The sequence below is a fragment of the Melanaphis sacchari genome, unplaced genomic scaffold, assembly GCF_002803265.2.
Source record: "Melanaphis sacchari strain LSU unplaced genomic scaffold, SCAv2.0 Contig305_pilon_pilon, whole genome shotgun sequence".
In the NCBI taxonomy this organism is placed as follows: domain Eukaryota; kingdom Metazoa; phylum Arthropoda; class Insecta; order Hemiptera; family Aphididae; genus Melanaphis; species Melanaphis sacchari.
Window position 1 is genome coordinate 68944 of NW_020271179.1, and position 7215 is coordinate 76158.

Sequence of the window (7215 nt, forward strand, 5' to 3'; positions counted from 1 at the left end):
ACAGTAAATAATGAAACAAACAGCACGTGGTCAATATTTTATATAGGATTATACGCGTTTGTAATTTGTATGTTTCTCCGTATTTTGCTTATTCAAATATTAAGTATAATAATATAGATCTTGTATTTATTTATACTCATTTTGCATGCTTTTATTCCGCATTTTTTGAGAAAAATATTGCCTGTATGAAAATTCATTGTAGTCGATTATGCCTTGTTTACAGGTCCTTTATTTTTTTTTATTCTTATAATATTTTTTTGTATCAAAAATTAGATTTTATCAACAAGGCATAATAAGATTTACATAACACGTTTTAATAAAATTAATATTCTTTGATGAAAAAGTAATTATTTATGAGATCAATGATGGTGGTTACGGTAATCCTATCAATAAAATCGACTAATTAAAACTTGGGTTAAAAATAATGATTCAAAATAATTTTTCAATAAAAATAAACTAAAGTTAAATTGATTAATATAATCCTTTAATATTAACTCGAGCGTACTCGACTCTGTGTTGACTGAAATTGTTTATAAATATTAATTCGTTTTAACACGAAAATAGTGATAAAATAAAATGTAAAAAAAAAAGTTCTCAAAGTACAATTTTCTTCACAAGGAACTTTGTCTTTGGATCCTTATTTTTGATTTCTTATTCTCGAGGAGGAGAATTTTTTTTCAAGGTATCGAGACACACAAATACTGGACGTTGGATCGATACTCAACATTCTGTATAATTTATAAAAAAAAACGTTTCAAGTTTTGACGAGCGAGAAACAAGGTAGTTTTAGGGTGGTGACTTTTCTGTGCGCGATCCGATAGTTATTTTACAGTCCCTCCACACATTACAATATACTAATGATCACTTACTACGCTAGCATTTAAAATACTATCACGCATGCACTTAGGAAATTGCCTATATTGAACTCCTTAATAACTGTCTGTTTACAATCCTCTTAACTCTATTATTTTTAATATTATCTGTTATCAAATTTAAAGGAAAGAATAGGTATCATTCAATATCAATTTTAGAACCACGCACATTTATGTATCATTTATAATGCACATAACTAACGGCTATGAGTGTATTGCGTCTTCCTAACAATACCATTCTGCAACAACACGCATTGTTATATTTTAATATTTCAATAATTATTTTATATTTTTGATCGAACGTTCGCTAATTTTTTTAACTCATTTATATCAAGTTTAATAACTACACCGATATTGTTTTTAATTCTTATACTACACTGATGATTCATTTTTTTTATTAGGCACAATCGTTATATAAAACCGCTGGAATTGTCAACCGGTGTGTACCAGCTAACAATATCTACGAAGGTCGAACACTGTGACAATGTTTTATTACACGTCGGTACCAGTGGTGTAGCAAGTGATATTTTTTCAATGAGCAAAGCAAAATAATTTACATTAAATACTTACTTTAATCATACCTATAATAGATTAAACGTTATTTCACGATATAGGTACCTACAATGACTATAGCCAATAAATTATCATACACAATAGTATATGCGACGTGGACCAACCCTCTTCTCACGCCACACCAATAATTTTTTTCCAAAGCTCCGGACAAGTGCCCATTAAGACCAATTCAAGTTTACCACATCACTGCAACTTAGGTAGGTACTGTTCCGAAGTACTTGTTGCGCAATACTTGTACTCTAGTTTCTATGTATACAAACCATATAAAATATTCAAACTCTAAAAACTAGAAATATTCAATACGTATTAGTCAAATTGCATCATATATAATGATAGATTTGATAAATTCAAGAGTTGATATTAAAAACCATCGTATGATGTGCTACTTAAAGCGAATAAAAAAATTGTCCTCCGCTGATCCCCTATACAACTTTTGCACTTATCCGCCGCCGTCATCGGGACGTAGTCTAATGCACATGCATGATATGTACTATCTACTTATACATCGTAATATTTATCATTGCGTACTTCTTTTTCACCAGACCTAAATAACCTGCAATCACTGATCTTTGGGTTACGATTTCGTTTCGCATTTCAACCCTTTTAAATATACAGCAAAAATTTGAAATATAATAAAAATCAATAAAGGAGAGGAAAGTCAACAGTTTTCATGTTTGCTATTGCAAAAAGGTGTGGAAATAAATTAAAAACAAAACACAACGTTTTTAAGGAATAACAAAATGTATTATATTATCATTCGCAATATTTTACACAAAAAAAGTAATGTTCAATTGAAAAAAAAACAATTTCTATTAGCGAATACATATGTTTTTTCTTCATACATCAGTATAATAAAGCTCTAAAAAAAATACAATATAATTTTTTTTATTCGTATCGTAATAATATTAATAAAATATATTCATATAATTTCATTATTATATAAACGTAACTACGGTTTTACCAATTATTATTTTTTGCTTAAAAAATTGTATCATTTAATTATTATTTCTTATCACCCGGGTAACATATTTTATACTCATCAAATATTGTTGATAATTTCACGTTTAAAAAAAAAAAAATAATAATAATAATAATAATAATAAAAATAAATAAAGGAAGACTTAAGTAACGGAGCCCAGACGAGTATTTTTTATTCATTTATCTATTTTTTGGAGGGGAACGCCTGTTTCGGTTTCGCGAATTGTACAAAAACGAACGATTAATAATAATACATAATGAAACGAATAAAACGAAATGCGCGAAAGACCGCTGCACTTTCTCCTGTACGCGTAGTGTGTATAGAAGGTTAGGTTATGATGGCGGTTTTGTATTATTTTCTTTTTAAAGAAACAAAAAAAATTTCAACTAACGTAATATAACATCAATAATTAGCTGCCCGGACAGTGTTCATATTTTGTTTATTTATTTTCATCGCGTTTCTATTACATCTCGTTTCATACAAAATTTTATGCTAGAGTTGCTATAGTAAATATATTATTATCACACAGTTAAAAAAAATTAAATTTGGAAAAAGTCAGGAAGACCGTTCCTTACATAGCTTAAACGTAGTAATCGCACTAAAAAAAATTTGTCTAGTAGCAGCGAAAAACACTATAAAAAAATGTTAAAAAACTTTCTTTTATCATATTATTTAATATTAATATAATTATTAAACCATATAATATTTATAATATATTATACGTATTTAATAGGAAAACAATGTCTATATGACCGCCGAATATGAGAACTCGCGTAAAACATTCCCCCTCCCTTGTGCTCCTGATTCTACACGAAAAAAAAAAACGAAAACACAAAATAAAAACAATCTGTTAGAATTCATCATTTTTTTTTCATATTTTTTCCTTTTTTGTACTATCACTACCGATTAGCCTATACCCCAATCGGTTTTCTATAAAATTATCTACTTTAATAATATATTGTCTATGTTGTTTAATATCATATAATATAGTTATACATTTTCAAAATATTACATTTTAAGTTTATACATACATATTATAATATTATTTAATTTTATACTCTTTTCGTTCGATTAAAAAAAAAAAGAGACCGATTGGATGAATTTAACACAGCCCTTGTTTGATTATCTACAGTTACGAAAAACAAAAAATACATTTATAATTATATTATCATTATCTATGTACACATCAATTTCGCGATTCACGTGATTATGCGTAAAATGGATAACACAATCAAATGTAAACTTATTCGTAAGAACGTTGAAAAACGTTTTAAAAACAAAAAAAAAGATACATTTCATATATATTTATAATAGTAATATAAAGTAATAATAATAATAATAATAATAATGAAAAAAAATAGATACAGAGAGAAAAACAAAAAAAACATTTGCGCGAATTGGTCGTTTATTGCACATAAAAAAAATATTAAAAAAAAAAAAAAAAATAAAATGGTCATTTTTTTGTAAAAGTCGCCCGGACTGCACATAAAACAATAAAACACATATCGCACGTGATTATGTGTACAAAAACGTAGTAAAAGGATAAGACGTACACAACACACACGTCGTCGTCAAGACAGGTGTGTAGTATTCGATTAAATGAAATAAAAATATACTTTAGGAGACAGTCGTTTAAGTGAAAACAAAAATAAACGTTTTTGTTAGGTTTGTCGACCGCATTTCCGGTGGTCGTCGGAGGACGACGCCGTTGGCGGTTAAGACTCGAGCGAGGCGATCAGGTTGCGAAACATGGCCGACTGCATCTCGCTGAACATGGACGACGCCTGTCCGCACGACAGGTTCGTTGGCGACGTCGACCCGGCGGCCGCCGATGATGATGATGACGACGACGACGTGGCCACGCCGTAATGCTGATGCTGTTCGTCGAGCGACGGCGTGGACGGCGGCGGCGACAGCGGCTGGCGATGAACAGCAGTCCACCACCGACGCGGCGGTCGGCCGGCATCGTCCTGGATGTTCGACCGCGCGGCCGGCACCTGGCCACCGTACAGGCTGTCAAGCGAGTCGTCGCAATGCGTAAACCATCAGCGACCAATGTCGTGGCGAACATAGGTCGGCATGCGTCCACGACGGTGAAAAGCCCGCGACGACGGCCGCCATGCGGGCTGCTGCAGCCGCGGCGGTTGCTGCTTCATCCGTCCTCAGTCTCTTGGCGGCCGGATACTCGTGCAGGTCCAAGTCCACCACGTTCACGTCCTCATCCTCGCGCTGGTTGTTGTTGATGAACTGCGACAGCAGGTCGTCGAGCGGTTCGTCCACGCACCGCTTCCGCTTGCCGCGGGATGACGACGACGGCAGTTGCATCATTATGGACGCGATCGTGTCGTCGTCTGAGCCCGTCGTCCACTTTTCGTCATCGACGTCTTGCCGTCCACGTCATCGTCGTACCCGTACGGCGGCAACGATCCACCAGCCGCGGCCGTTGAGACGACCGTTGCTGTTGCTGGTGGTGAGGATGAAGGTGGTGTGTTGTTGCTGTTGCTGTTGTTGCTTGCTGCTGCTGCTGCCGCTGCTGCTGCTGCTGCTGCTGCTGCCGTAGTTGTGATGGTGGTGATGGTATGTTGCTGTGGTGGTGGTGTTGTGCGGTGGTAGTAGGTGATGGTGGTGGTGATGATGGTGGTGTCGACAACAACAGCGACCGGCATTGCCAGCGGTTTATTATTATTGCTGTTATTATGGCGGTTGTTGTTATTACAGCATATCGGCACTTGCCACTGCCACCGCGGCATTGCCAACGCCAACGCCACCCGTGCTGCTGGTGCAGGACGACCCTGAGGTTGGTGATGTCAACGAGTTGCGGTTGCCGCCAGGGCCGCCGCAAGGTTGAGACTGCTGAGGACCGTGGTAACCATAACCAGCGGACGTCGGCGAAGGAGGCGATGCTGGTGACGTCCGTCCTGTGGTCCGGTCGTCCCTGGTCTCGGCCTGCAACCTCTTCACCGTGTTGTTGATCAACACAGACCGACATAACGAGCTCTCGGCGTCGTCGATCTTCTTCATCTTATTTACAGATATCTTAAGCACCTTGCGCCGCTCTTCCTTTAGCCGGTACTTGGCGCTGATCATCGATGGCCGCGAACCCGAATTCCAGCCGTAAATTCCTCCGAGTGCCCAACAGCTCGTCGATCTCGTCCATAATCGTTATGTTCTCGGACTCAACGGGTCTCATATCCACAAGCATTTGTCGATTCACCAATAGCATATCATTCTGCAAATGAAACGAAAAAACTATTTAAAATCGGTTACAATAATACCGAACAAGTAATAATATTCTCCCTCCCTAGCTTTAAATAAATAAATATCGTGAAGGTAGTGATTTTCAAAGAGACTTCTATCAACAATTTGATTCGTAATTGTGGTTGGGAAGGGGATTGGGTGAAAAGAAATAAAGACGATCGGCAATAATCAATTTTACTTTTAGAAAGGGTTTTCGCAATGGTTTATTATATTATTCATTTTTGTCAACGGGTCAGGTATTTTTATTATAAAGACCCTTCGGCATCGTCGATGTCACATTGTTGTGTACTCATGCATGCCGCACCCCTATGTGCGGGAGACATGGCTCGACCGTCGTGGTAAAGGCACCCCCTCGAGAGTGTGTGGGAAACAAACCGAAATCGGACGTCCGTATACGAATACATTAAGAGAAGAGAGAACCTGCCGCTGCTCCGCGTCAAATAAACACAAGACTCTAATGTCGCGCGTAAATATTATACAACAATAATAATGAATAGGTCATATTAATATTATATACATAAGTACTTGTAGCATATAAATACATTTAAAGACGACCAGTAAATGCGCAGTGTGACGGTTGCAAGGCCGAGTAAAATGTCGTTCCTCACCATCTGGTGCAGCAAACGGCACAAAATTTTCTTTAAACCCATGGCACGCGTTTCGTTTTCAAAATTGTATCTATATCACTTTTACAATCACGCCGATAATTTTCACAAAATCGCCGCGTCGTAACATTTATCGAGAGAAAATTTAACGTGTCATTAATCGGAGGTCATTGCGTACCGTCATCGACGCCGCTTGAGGTTGCCAGCAAGGCTTGAGACGAGGCCGACTTGCACAGCATAATATACACAACACAAGCAAGCATCACCCATAAACGCCGTCGTTGCAATGAATCCAGAATGCCTAACAACTTGTACACCAAGACTTGAATTCTCTGTGCTCAAGTCGCGATGAATATAGTTTTAACCGTTCAGTGAATTTTAAATGACTGCCGTTACAAACATATTACGAATTTACTACTACTTATTCAAGTATTGCAGTCGAGGGATTAGTTACAAAATAGGTGTCTTAAAGAAATTATTATTTTAGATCAGAACTGAATACTCAACCAAAGAAAGAGCCGCTATTAAGACATTAAATACGTAAAACACATAGGCGTTATTATTATTAATTATTTATAGTTGAAAAATAACCAGAATTTACCGGAAAGCTATCGACGATCTATTACGTTTCAAGGTAAACTATGTATCAGCATTCACAAGGGTTTAACGAAAACTGTTCGCAAACGCCAAGGTTAACTAACTTATTGGTAATCGGTCCGACGATAAAATGATATACGTATTGTGCACACGCATATTCTTATTTGTTATTATAGGTATCAGAACGAACCAATTACGGTAAACGAACTGATTATCATATTATTGTTACTATATATTACCGGATAGGTGACGGAAATAATGAAACAGCACAACTCACTCACACTTCAATCGGAATTCGTTTGGCAATACGTAACTGAACGAAGTACAACAG

General features: G+C 36.6%; 1 pseudogene; it reads right to left on the reverse strand.

The window, feature by feature from the left end:
• Positions 1 to 3437: 3437 nt before the first annotated feature.
• LOC112596169 lies at positions 3438 to 5681 on the reverse strand (annotated as a pseudogene).
• Between the last annotated feature and the right edge of the window lie 1534 nt (positions 5682 to 7215).